At 46.2% G+C, this 12,994-nt stretch overlaps 1 protein-coding gene across 1 annotated transcript in view; it reads left to right on the top strand.

Moving 5' to 3' along the window:
* SNTA1 (syntrophin alpha 1) overlaps positions 1-12,994 on the top strand; it is a 28,274-nt gene that overhangs the window by 6,218 nt on the left and 9,062 nt on the right. The window lies entirely within an intron of this gene.

Below are 12,994 nucleotides of genomic sequence, written 5' to 3'. Positions count from 1 at the left end.
GACAGCTAGCTCAGAGCCTGGAGCCTGCTTCCGGTTCTGTGTCTCCTTCTCTCTCTGCCCCTCCTCCTCTCACGCTCTGTCTCTCTCTGTATCAAAAATAAATAAAGCATTAAAAAATAAATAAATAAAATTGTCTCTGCTCTGGAGGGGGGTGGGTGGGGGATGGGTAGATGGGTGATGGGTACTAAGGAGGACACTTGTTATGATGAGCACTGGGTATGATATGTAAGTGATGAATCAATAAATTCTACTCCTGAGACCAACATTACACTGTATGTTAACTGAATAGAATTTAAATACAAATCTGAAAAAAAATACAATGAAAAAAAAATTCGTCTGCTCTGTGATGAATCTCTGGCCCTGGGTAAGACCTTGCTTTCTCTGACCCTCAGCTTCCAGCTTCTCTATCGGTTGGGATTAGACCAGATTAGAGCTGCTCAGTAGCTTTCATTTTGAGTGTCTTCTTCCCTGGTGTCTATTGGAATCATGTATTTGGAAGGATTGGAAGACTTGTCTGGGCTCAGCAGAAAGGAGCTGAAAGTGATTAGCAATGTCTATCATGGACACAGTAGGGAAGAAAAGTGTACCATTCCAGGACTGAGAGTCCCTAGCTGTTAACATTTTTTGAGACTTTTCTCAGAGTAAGATCTTTCTTTGGCAAACCTTGTCCCAGGCCTCTGGCTGGAGCTTGGCCTATCTCTTGCCCAAAATAGGGTGTGGTGCATAGTAGGTACTCAGTAAATGTTAGTAACTACCCTCCTATCCCATCACATTTATACAGAATTGATATTATTTCCTCCTGAAATGTTTGGCAGCATTCTCCAGAGAAGCTATCTTTATGGAAAGGCTTTTACCTGCAATTCCAGTGTTTTTTTTTTTTTTAAGTTTTATGCTTTTCATTTATTTTTGAGAGACAGAGAGAGACAGTGCGAGCAGAGGAGGGTCAGAGAGAGAGGAAGACACAGAATCTGAAGCAGGCACCAGGCTCTGAGTTAGCTGTCAGCACAGAGCCTGACACGGGGCTTGAACCCACGAACTGCGAGATCATGACCTCAGCTGAAGCTGGACACTTAACCGACTGAGCCACCCAGGCACCCCAATTCCAATGTTCTTAGTAGGGCAGTTTTGATGATCTATTTTTTCTGGAGTGAGCTTTGGTAGTTTGTGTCTTTTAAAAAGTTTGTCCATTTCTTCTCAGTTGTCAAATTTATTGGCATAAAGTTGTTTATAATCTTCCCATATTATTGCTCCCTTTTGGATAAGAGTGTTCTCTGCTTTCTCTTTCCTTCTTTTATACTGCTTTACTCAGTGGTTTTGAGGGGGGTGGGGGACAGCTGAGCAAAACTACCAGATGACTCACGTGTCGTAGTTCCTGAGATGGGATCTGTCCAGGGATCAGAGGAGACAGTGGTTACTTCCCTCTGGATAGTCAGAAAGGACTTCCTGGAGGGAAACAGAGAGCTTATGAACCACAAGCAGATGTGGTGGGGGAAGGGCATTCCAGGCAGGGGAGCTGTGTGAGCAAGACCTCAGGTCTTGTCAAGTCAATGACCTGCCTTACCTGGGGAGCTGCCTGGGAAGTGAGCCTAGGGTATAAGGAAGGGAGTGAGAGGTATGAGAAAGGGTATGAGAAAGAGGAGACTATCCCGACTGAGAGCCTTCAGAGCCTTGAATGCCAGGCTAAAGGCATTTGGACTTCCTCTGGAGGGAAACAGAGAGCCAGTAAAGGGGATGCAGCAGGAGCAGCACATAGGCAGATGTGGGTTTTAGCAGCATTAACCTGGTTTGGAGGGAGGCACAAATAGATGCAGCAAGGCAGCGAGGAAGCTGGGGCCGTGAATAGGAAGGAGACAGTGGTGGCAGGCTTGGATAAGGGGGAGGGTCTGGAGGTTGTGGCCTTCTTGTTAGGTTTTTTTTCCAGCTTTTTCTTATTTGAAGTCTCTTTTGAGCTGCTCTCCTAGCCCAGTATATTTGCAGAAGGATAATTCTACCCAAGGCAGAAAAGATGCGGGGGCAGGGACTGGGGTCAAGAGGTTTTGAATTGCAGGGGTGACCTGAGAAGCCTGGAGGACATGATGGAGCCAGGCTGCTGGTATATGGTCAGTCCTTGAGATGTGGGGGGGCTTATGGAGAAGGTAAGGATCTGGCAACTTCGCCAGTCTGGACTCAGGCTTCCTGGGACCCCCTCTGGGTCTAGGTTCTACCTTGGAGCCTAATTACTAGCCACATTGTTCAAAACTTCCCTACCGGTATCCCACTCCTGAGGCCACCCCCAAGGGACCATGGAAAGATGGCCTGTCCTTTGGATATGAACCTGGCAGGACAGCTGGGCATCTTTCCTGAGGCCTGGGCCTCAATGGGTACAGAGTCCCCGGAGAACGTCTTAGAAGGACAGATGTCACCAGCAAACTCAAGGTGCCAGCCCTACTTCTCCAGCGTAAGTCAGGGGTTCACCTAGGCCTCTATAACCCCAGCCTGCCTTGTAGACATTTTCCCCTGCTAGGTCAGGGGTTTGCACAAATGCCTTCATCTTGTTCTCAGTCACAGAGATGTGTTTGTGATCAGAGTCTGGGCCCAAGCTGGCAGCCAACACGCCTCTGTCTGCTGCTTTGAGAGGCCCATTGTGTACACAGACCTGGAACTAGGGCTAGCCTGGGCCCTTAAAGGCCAGGCCTGGGAGAAAAGGGAAAGATAGCCAAATGCCTTCCCTCCCTCCACCCACAGTGTGTCTGGCATCATGGGAACAACAGTGACTTCCTGATGCATTAACAAATAATACTAAAGGACAGGAGCACCTGACTGGCTCAGTTGGCAGAGCATATGACTTTTGATCTAAGGGCTGTGAGTTCGAGCCACATGTTGGGTGTAGAAATAACTTGAAAATAGGGGTGCCTGGGTGGCTCAGTTGATTGGTTAAGTGTCCGATTTTGGCTCAGGTCATGATCTCACAGCTCATGGGTTTGAGCCCCACATCAGGCTCTGTGCTGATAGTTCAGAGCCTGGAGCCTGCTTTGGATTCTGTCTCTTCATCTCTTTCTGCCCCTCCCCAGCTCACACTCTGTCTTTCTCTCTCGAAAGAGAAAGAAAGAAGAAAGAAAGAAAGAAAGAAAGAAAGAAAGAAAGAAAGAAAGAAAGAAAGAAAGAAATTACTCAAAAATAATTTTATAAGAGTTTTTTAAAATTTATTTTGAGAGAGAGAGAGAGAGAGATCAAATCAAGGGAAGGGCAGAGAGAGAGGGAGAGAGAGAATCCGAGGCAGGCTCCATGCTGTCAGCACAGAGTCAGACTCAGGCCTCGAGCTCATGAACTGTAAGATCATGACCTGAGCTGAAATCAAGAGTTGGACGTTTAACTGACTGACCCACCCAGGTGCCCCCAAAATCAAATCTTTAAAAAAATAACAATACTAAAGGACAGTAAAAAATTAAAGTAGAAAAGGTATGCTTCACATAAAGATCAAGCTTTTAAAAGATAATAGCATAGGAGCACCTGGCTGGCTCAGTTGGTTGGCATCTGACTCTTGATTTCGGCTCAGGTCATGATGTCATGGTTCATGAGATAGAGCCCTGTGTTGGGCTCTGTGCTGACAGCGTGGAGCCTTCTTGGGATATTCTTTCTCCCTCTTTCTGTGCCCCTCCCGTACTCTCTCTCTCTCTCTCTCTCTCTCTCTGTCTCTCAGAAATAAGTGAACTTAAAAAAATAGCAGGCATATAGTAGCATGTTCATACATGATAAAAGGCAGTATAGAGTGATAGGCATCGCTATAATCCCCATTTTACAGACAAGGTCACGAAGGTTTGTTGAGAATAAATAACTTTCTTCAGGTCATACGACTAAGAAATTGACAGAATTCAAACTGAGGTCTGTCTGGTTGCTTCAGCCTTGGGTAATACCTACCTTGCATGGTTATTTGCAAGATTAAAAAATAAAACACACCAAGGCCAGTGCTCATAGTAGGTACTTGATTATTTAACTTGCTGTTTTTAAGGATGAGACAATGCATTTGAAGTGCATAGCACAATGTCTTTCACATGCAAGCATTTGGTGAAGGTCAGCCTTTACCATCTTTGTGTCAGCAGCAGCCGTCTTAGTGTTTTCTCTAGTAAACTTGAAGGTCTTTCAGGACAGGACTCATGTGTGGTTTGTCTCAGACCCCTATGTCTGGCGCTGAGTCCAGCAGCACACATTAGCTCTTGGCCAGTAAGGAATGATCTGTGGGGTACATCTCTGACCGTTTCTACTTTGCCTTAACCTTGTCAACTGCGGATGACTTTCTTAAATGTTTAAGATGGGGCTCAGGGCTCAAGCTGGGCTTGACTAAGTCCTGAGAGTATTGGCTATAAGTCCTTGGAACTCCTGCTGGGTCCTCCTCTGGGAGACGCGCACTGCCAGGTGTCCTGCCCCAAATTTGGCTTAATATATCACTACCATCAAAAGAGGGATGTAATTAATGGATGTGGCTAATAGGAAGCTATCCTGCTTGGCTTAGTCAAGTGAATCTGTGCCCCTGAGGCGCCCGAGAGATTTCTGACCTTGGAACACAGTCATGAACGGAGCCCCAGCCTGGTCCTCCCATGGCCACAAACACCTGTTGTTCTAATCATTGTTCTCAAGCTAGCATTGATTTGGTCACACACACACACACACACACACACACACACACACACCCATACACATGCACACATGACTTTAGCCCATGTGACTCCCTGTAGATAAAGTTTGGCTTAATCTAGCCCAGATCTTGATTAAAGTGCCTGTGAGTCTCTGGAGACAGGTTCTGGCCCCAATTAACTGTGTGAGTCTGGCTGCTGATGGTGGTGGAAGAAATAATAATGGTAATAATAGTGATGATAGTTTGCTTTTTATTGAGCACCTACAATGTGCTAGGCCCTGTGCTAAGTGCCTTCCATACATTTTCTCATTGAGTCCCCCAAAACTACCTCTATGAATTAATTTTGTTATTCATCCCACTGTGCAGATGAGAACACTAAAGCTCAGAGAGGTAAAGCTGTTTTCCCAAGGTCACACAGTGGCAGAGATGGAATTTGAGTCAAATCTGTCAGGTGCAAAAACTCATATTCTTAAATACTTATACTGCACTGCAAGTCATGTCACCCCCGTGAGACTCAAGTTTCTTTAATTTATTTAACTGCTATATAAGGATCCAGATCCTTTTCATTGAACTGCTGCAGTTAGGTGAAGATGTGTCTGTGAGGGTTAAGCTTGGTGCTTGGTGGATAGTAGGCACTCAGTGAGTGCTTCTTTCTCCCACTACTAAGGTCCGGAAACCCTTTGCTTATAGAGTTGATGAGGGCTTCATCTTTGAATCTTTCTTAGATGGTTTGGGATGAGGTGTTATATATTTTTTCTTTTTTTTTTTTAAAAAAACTTTTATTTATTTTTGAGAGACAGTGAGAGAGAAAGCAAGGAAGGGGCAGAGAGAGAGGGAGACACAGGATCTAAAGCCGGCTCTGTGCTATCAGAGCAGAGCCTGATGTGGGGCTCGAACTCACGAATGGCAGGATCATGATCTGAGCTGAAATCAAGAGTCAGACGCTTAACTGTCTGAGCCACCCAGGTGCCCTGAGGTGATAGATTTTTTAAAAAGTAAATTAGATTTTTTTAATGTAAAAAATATATATGCTTAAAAAAACCTAGGAGAATATAAAGCAATTCTCTTTTCATAGAGATACCACAGTTGATATTTTCAGACTTTTCAGAAAGTTTCCATATTGTTTTTATCATTTAACAAGTTGAGGAGGACATATTTCCAACTCAGTACATGTAGCTCTGTCTCTTTCTTTTCTTTTTCTTTCGGTTTTTGAGAAGGAGAGAGAGAATGAGCAGGGAGGGACAGGGAGAGGGAGAGAGAGCAACCCAAGCAGGCTCCATACCCAGTGTGGAGTTTGACACAGTGCTTGATCCCACGAGCCAGACATTCAACTGAGCCACCCAGGTGCTCCTCAGTCTCACTTTTTTTTCTTTTTAAACTTTATTTATTTTGAGAGAGAGGCAGAGACAAAGCACACAAGTGGGGGAGGGGCAGAGAGAGAGGAAGAGAGAGACAGAATCCCAAGCAGGCTCCATGCTGTCAGCACAGAGCCCAATGTGGAACTTGAACCCATGAACCGTGAGATCATGACCTGACCCAAAGAGTCAGATGCTCAACTGACTGAGCCACCCAGGCACCCCTATTTTTATTTTTTAAAAGTAGGCTCCATATCCAATGCAGGGCTTGAATTCATGACCCTGAGATCGAGTTGCATGCTCTACCGACTAAGCCAGCCAGGCACCCTCATTTAACAAGTACCTACTGCACCTCTGCTCTGTGCCAGGGCTCGATGTAGGCACCGTGGATATAGCCATGCACAAGACGGAGTGGTCTGCCGGTCAGGGAGCGTACATCTTGTATTTAGCTGCCCCTACTCATGGAAATTCAAGTTGTCTTTACTGTTTTGCCCCCAGACAATGGTGCTGTGAGCCCTCTGTGCACCCATGAGCATTCATCTGAAGTGGGGCTCCTGCAAAGGGTATTGTTAGGTCAGAGGGTTCATATGCCTTTAGGATCTTGAGAGACAGTATCCCTGTACTGCACAAGGATGCAGCGAGGTGAGATTTGTACGCCCCAGAGTGTACCAGCTCGGGCTCTGTTGGTCAGCCCCTGATACAGGGCCTGCCAGGGGCTGGGAACTATTTATAACCCAGCCTTGCTGGACCAGCAGGACCTTAAAGGTCACCCCTTCCAGAGCCTGTTGGAACCTCATGTCCTCTCCACACCATCTCTGACAGGCCAGTGGGCAGCCTGGACACAAATTCTCACAATACTTTACTCCGAGAGTTGGTGCATCAGTGCCCATTATATAGGCAAGGAAAACGAGGCTCAGAGAGACCTTGGGACTTGTCAACGCCACATAGCAAGTGACAGGGCCTGGATTAAAATCTTTGTCTATCATGCTTTCTGCGCCCTTCCCCTCAGACAGGCATACTAAGAACAGCAGCAGGAATATTAACCACGCTGCTGCTCACTGAAGACTTACTCTGTGCGAGGCAGGGCCGAGTGCTTTACAGGCACTGAGTCTCAGTACCCTGGGAGGCGGGTCTATTTTACTCCTATTATGAAGATGAAGAAATGGAAGGTCACGGAAATCAAGTCACTTGTCCAGGGTCACAGAACAAAGAAGTTAAACCCAAGCCTCACTTCAGAGCCCACTTTAACGTTTTCTCTCCAGGATGAGAAGCCCCAGGCCTGTCGATATTCATTCACTTAACAAAACTTATACTTCCTGATTACCTGGTACGATCCTACATTCTGGGGATCCTCTAGTGAACAAGAAAACAGGTCCCTGCTCTCACGGAACTGACAGTTTGGTTGGAGGAGAGAGACATAGCCTGGTAAACAGTTGGATAGGCCGTGTACTTTCAGGGAGGGCCAAGTAAGTGCCCATCCACTGAACAGGCAAGGAGAAGCTGGAGCGTAGAGGGCAGGCTTCAGCCAAGACTCCAAGCCAGGACATTACATTCAGTCACAAACATTTACTGAGCACCGGGATAAGTGCTGGGGAGACTGTGTTGAGCCAAAACAGATGTATCCCTGCGGCACGTATGTTCCCTCCCAGTTGTACTGGGCCAGGTGAATGGTCCTGCCCTGTCTCAGTTCCTTGTGTTTCTAGTGGACTCTTGGGGCCAGGGCTGGGGCCTGTCTCTTGTTGGCAGAGCAGGAAGTCCCTGGGAACTGGGAGCCTCCGGGAGGGCAGGGTGTCCTCTATATGTCTTAGCTTCCTTGGGGAGGAAAAGCCCATGTATCACTGTGTTGCCAGGCTCCTGGGGCTCCTGGGGCTCCTGGCTAGGAGCTTGGCTGGGGAGAGTGTAGATACCAGCTGGGCTTATCTTTGGAGTCTCAAGAATGCTGACCACAGGGCCATCAGCTCTCAGGCCACTGCTTTTGGATAGCACCGCCCTGCCTGGTCGGGTGACTCAGACAGAAATCAGAGCAGGGAGGAGGCCTCAGAGCTGGGCTATTTATGGCCATACTCTGGGGCCCCCAGCACCCCACCCCCAACTCCGGGACAAGCCAATTGGTTTGTGAAACTCAGGCCTTGTTTTGGGCACCGGCTGGTAGGCTTTCCATTTATAGTATGTTTCTGTGGGAAAGGAGAAGGAGGACCCAGTTCTGGGACAGCCCAGATGGGTGAGCAGGGCCTCTAGCAGTTTCTCTGGCTTCAAAGTTGACAAATGTCCATTTGCTGAGCATGTAGCTTAGGAGATCCCTGCTGGATTCTGGGGACACACAGATAAGTCAGATGAGGTCCCTGGCCTTACTGCGTTCCCAGCCTGGTGGGGCCCACAAACTCCCACACAGACATAGTGGAGTGTGGTCTAGGGGCCTACAGAGTGATGGGTGTGGTGGATCCAGAGTGGGCACCTGGGAGGGCTGCCTAGAGGGGTGACAGGCCTGGGCTGGGCTGCGGCACCTTCTCCCTCTTGAATGAACCTGTCTGGTCCTGGCATTCATTTCTCCATTCACAGAACACTAACTCTGGATTCAAATCAAGTCCAGCTTCCGTCCCCTAGGAGGTTCCATTTTGGTGAGAGACACAGCCCCAACCCACAAAATCACAGCAGAGTTCTACGAAAGGCAGGGGTGGCTGATAGATAGGTAAGAAACTCATGTTTCTTGAGTCCCTGACCTGTGCCACATGTTTTATAGCATCTCATTTAATACTAACATTTTTCTGAAGTAGACATTGTTATTTCTCTGTTATCAACTTGCAGACAACTGAATTTCCTTGTCCATGGTCACATAGCTAGACAGCACTGGAGCTGGAATGCAAACCCAAGAGTGCCTGTCTCTAAACTATGTACTAAGGGCATTCTGTGCAAAGGGAACTATATTTTGAAAGGCGTGGATGTTTGAAAACTCATACAGTTTCTTAGAGCTCTGAAAAGGCCAGGATGACTAGAGGGTGAGATTCGGGATGTGGCAGGAGGTAAAGCCAGAGGTGTAGACAAGGCCCCAGTCCTGAAGAATCTTGGAGTTTGGTGATGGGAGCCAGAGCAAGACTTTGGGCAGGGGAGGGGTGTGCTGGTTATAGCAGGGGGATGTATCACCATATGGTGTAGGGGAGAGGGGGAACTGTATTAATCAAGATGCTTTTCTCTGCAAGTAACAGGACCTCAATTCAAAGAGGTTTAAACACTGAAGGAGATGAATTTTCTTCCAGAATACCTAAAAGCAGCATGGCCACAGGGTAAATTAATTTAAGACCTCACCATCCTCAGTGTCTTTAAGCATGCTTGTGCCTAAAAAGTGACTATCAGGGCACCTGGGTGACTCAGTTGGTTGAACATCTGACTCTTGATTTTGGCTCAGGTCATGATCTCATGGATTGTGAGTTCAAGCCTCATGTCGGATTCTGGGCTAATGGTGCAGACCCTGCTTGGAATTCTCTTTCCCCACCCCCTTCCCACTGTCTTTCTCAAAGTAAATAAAATAGTAAATTTAAAAAATTAAAAAAAATTACTGTCATTGCTTTAGGACCATCTCCCCTTCCAGCAACTTTTAAAGGCTTAAGGAGAGGAAGGGAAGGGAATGTACTTTCCCTCACTTCTCATTGGCCATAATTGTATCATCTGCCTCTATCTAAACTAATCACAAGCAAGAGGGATGGAAAGATCATGATTAACTTCGACCAATCATGAGTTTCTTCTTTGTTTGGGGAGAAGCCCAATCTGTAGGGCTCAGAGTTCTAGTAGCAAAGAAAGGGGAAAATGGTTTGGCTGTCAGATAGCCTGTGATGTGTCCCACCTCCATGGCCCCTTGAGACATAATATAATAGTCAGTCCTGGGGTAAGTTACTGCTGTAATGATGAGGATGAGTCATTGAGTCATTTTTAGTCCTAGTTACCAAACTTCGGACCTAGTGTTAGTTCTTTCAAAAAAAATCCTGCACATATTTTCAACTTAACTGCTCTTCCAACCCCAACAGAGTATGTGACTCCCTCCCTCTCCTGCTATTTGTCTTGGATCCTGTCTGAGTCTGAGGGATAGTCTTCTGTGATAGAAATAGCTTCTTATCTGTTTTTTTCCAGGGAGCCTGGCCAAGAACTGCTTCCTCACCCCTTCCTGGCTTGTCTGCTCACAGGCAGAGCATACTGGCTGGGCTTTGACTGCAGAAGTCAGATGGCTAGCAAGCCAGATGGCCATGAGGACATAGTAGTTGAGGGGAGAGGTAGAGAGGCTTCCGAAGGGCTAGCAGACATAGGCACCACTTGGTGGATGAGGAGACTGCTACTCATCAGAATTGGGAATAGGAGTGCCTGGGTGGCTCTGTCAATTGAGTGGCTGATTCTTGATTTTGGCTCAGGTCATGGTCTCATGGTTTATGGGTTGAAACTCCATGTCAGGCTCCATGCTGTCAGCATGGAGCCTGCTTGGGATTCTCTATCCCTCTCTCTCTGCCCCTCTCCTGCTTGCTTTCTCTCTCTCAAAATAAACAAATAAATTAAAGAAATCATAACAGTCCGGATGCTAGGGCAAATCTACCAACTATTTCCCCTTTCTTGCTGATAGAAGCCTGATTTTATTGGATGGAAATATGCTCAGCTCCTGATTAGTCTAAGTGATGACTATTCCATTTTATTATTGATTGTGCTAAAAGTGGGCATGAGCCTAGTCAGGCCAATGTATAAGGCTTCGAGGGAATATTTACTGCTCTGATAAGAGGGAGCTGTGAGGAGAAAGCCTTTTACTGCCTATCTCCTCCCTTCCTGACTTGGGTTTTATCATGTAAGGAACGATGGATTGGCTGGAGCTGTGGCAGCTATCTTGTGGTCATGAGGGGAAGGCCAAGAGAATGGCAGAGAGGCCTACCCTACATTCAGTGTCACTGAGCCCCTGAACCAATCCTAAAATTGCCTTTCTCTAGACTTTTTTTTTATAGTATTTTACTTAATTTTTAATTATTTTTATTTTAGTAGGCTCCACACTCAACATGGGGCTCAAACTCACAACTCTTGAGATCAAGAATTGTACATTCTACCAACTGAGGCAGCCAAGCACCCCTAGACTTCTAGTTATGTGAAATTATAAATATCTTTATTTCTTAAAGCACTTTTATCATATATTCTATTATTTGCAGCCAAACTCATCTAATAAATATAGCAAGAATGACTGACAAAAATATTTTATGACCGATTAGCCTTGATGGATTGGTAATGGATGCCGCAGAACACTGTGACTGACTTATGATGTCTTCCATGAGCAAGGGACAAAGGCGGGGTAGCGCAAGTACATATGTTTACCATTCCGTTCCTACCTAGGGCCAGTTCAATACCTGGCACATAGTAGGTATTCAAGAAAACTGACTTGTTTCTGAATCTCTATTCCTACCAGGCCCTTCTTAGATCAACCTTTTCATCACATTGCCTTTCACTTCTAGCTGCCATCATTATCGAGATCTTCCTTTTCTAAAAAGGCATTGGCCTAGGCCCCAACCAAGACTTTTTTGGTTGCAAATATCACAACTCCTGTTGGGATGGCAGTTGGAGATTCTAAAGGACAAGTATCAGAAACAGGAGCATTAACAGGTGACTGGCAGGGCCTTCCCTCTGTCTCTCAACACGCATCTCCATTAATTTTCTCTCTTATAAACCAGCTTTCTCCTCTTTTCTGTCCCCACAGCAGAAGGTGGTTGTCCCCACAGCATTCAAGTTTGTTCAGGACACCAGCCAAGGATATTTCCTAGTCAATCTGGGTATACTAGGGTGGGCCAGGTGCTCACTCTGGTCCAGGTAGCATATCCAGAAGGGTTGGGTCACATAGCAGAACATGAATTTCTGGGTCAGTTGGGCAGAAAAGTAGATCTAGGCTGTTATCCTAGAACTCTGCCATCCAGTGTGGCCCCCATTAGCTCCAAGTGACTTTGAATTTAATTTTAAACTGAGATTAAATAAAAATAAAAATTTAGTTCCTCATCTGTACTAGCCACATTTCAAGTGCTCAATAGCCACATGTGGCTAGTGGCTACTGTATTGGGCAGTGTATATATGAAACATTAACATAATCACTGAGAAATCTGTTGGACAGGGCTATTCTAGAAGGTGTCTACCATACTCAATGCTGTTTGATCAGAGCTAAGAGCACCTGTACTGGTTAGGGTACAAGTTATGCTGCTATAAAAGAGACCTATTAACTACTATAGCTTAAATGTAATAGACGTCTTTGCTTTCTTAGGTAACAGTCCGAGTCTGAAATGGCATCTCCAAAGTGTCAGCATCCGTTTATTTCTGTTTTGTTGGTCAGCTTCCCCGAGACTGTGGCTCATGTCCTCATGGTCAAGATAGTGCTTCACCAGTCTGTGTCCCAGCCAGCTCAACCCTGTCAGGGGAAAAGAGGAGGAAAGGAAGAGTATGCCCCTTTCTTTAATAGGCAGACCTTGGTAGCAGTACCCATCCCTTCTGCTCTCATCCTAGTGGCCAGACTAGGCCACATAAGCACGTATAGCTGTAAGGGAACCTGGAAAATGAAGTCTTAAGCTGGGAGGCTGGCACTATACTGGATACAGTTGCCAGCCTGTCCCACAGGACTGTCTCATCCAGTGCCTCCTCTTTGCAGATGAGCAGGTTGAAGAAATGCAGGCAAACAGCAAGCTGGTGGCAGAGCAGTCACATCTCCTGACTCCTGTTCAGTACTCTTTCACTGCCTTGTTGTAGCTGTTGTCCATTCCCTTTAGGCAGCCATCCCAAAGGGCCAAACAATTCTACTTAACTGGTTAGAATTAGTCACATGGCCACACACCTAACTGCAAAGGAGGAGGCTGGGAAGGGTAGTCTTTCTTCCAGGTGGCATGGATCTATAAACCAGGGGAAACATGAGAGCTTGGATGTTGGCATGCATCCAGTATTTTCTACAACACTCCTCTGTCAGAGACTTTGGCCTAGAGAAGGATAGTGTTATTGGACATGAATTAAACCCTTATGAATTACTGAGAATTGT

This window comes from Suricata suricatta, chromosome 12, assembly GCF_006229205.1.
Source record: "Suricata suricatta isolate VVHF042 chromosome 12, meerkat_22Aug2017_6uvM2_HiC, whole genome shotgun sequence".
Classification (NCBI taxonomy): Eukaryota; Metazoa; Chordata; class Mammalia; order Carnivora; family Herpestidae; genus Suricata; species Suricata suricatta.
The sequence above is the reverse complement of the archived record's forward strand: the minus strand, read 5'-3'. Positions and strand labels throughout refer to the sequence as shown.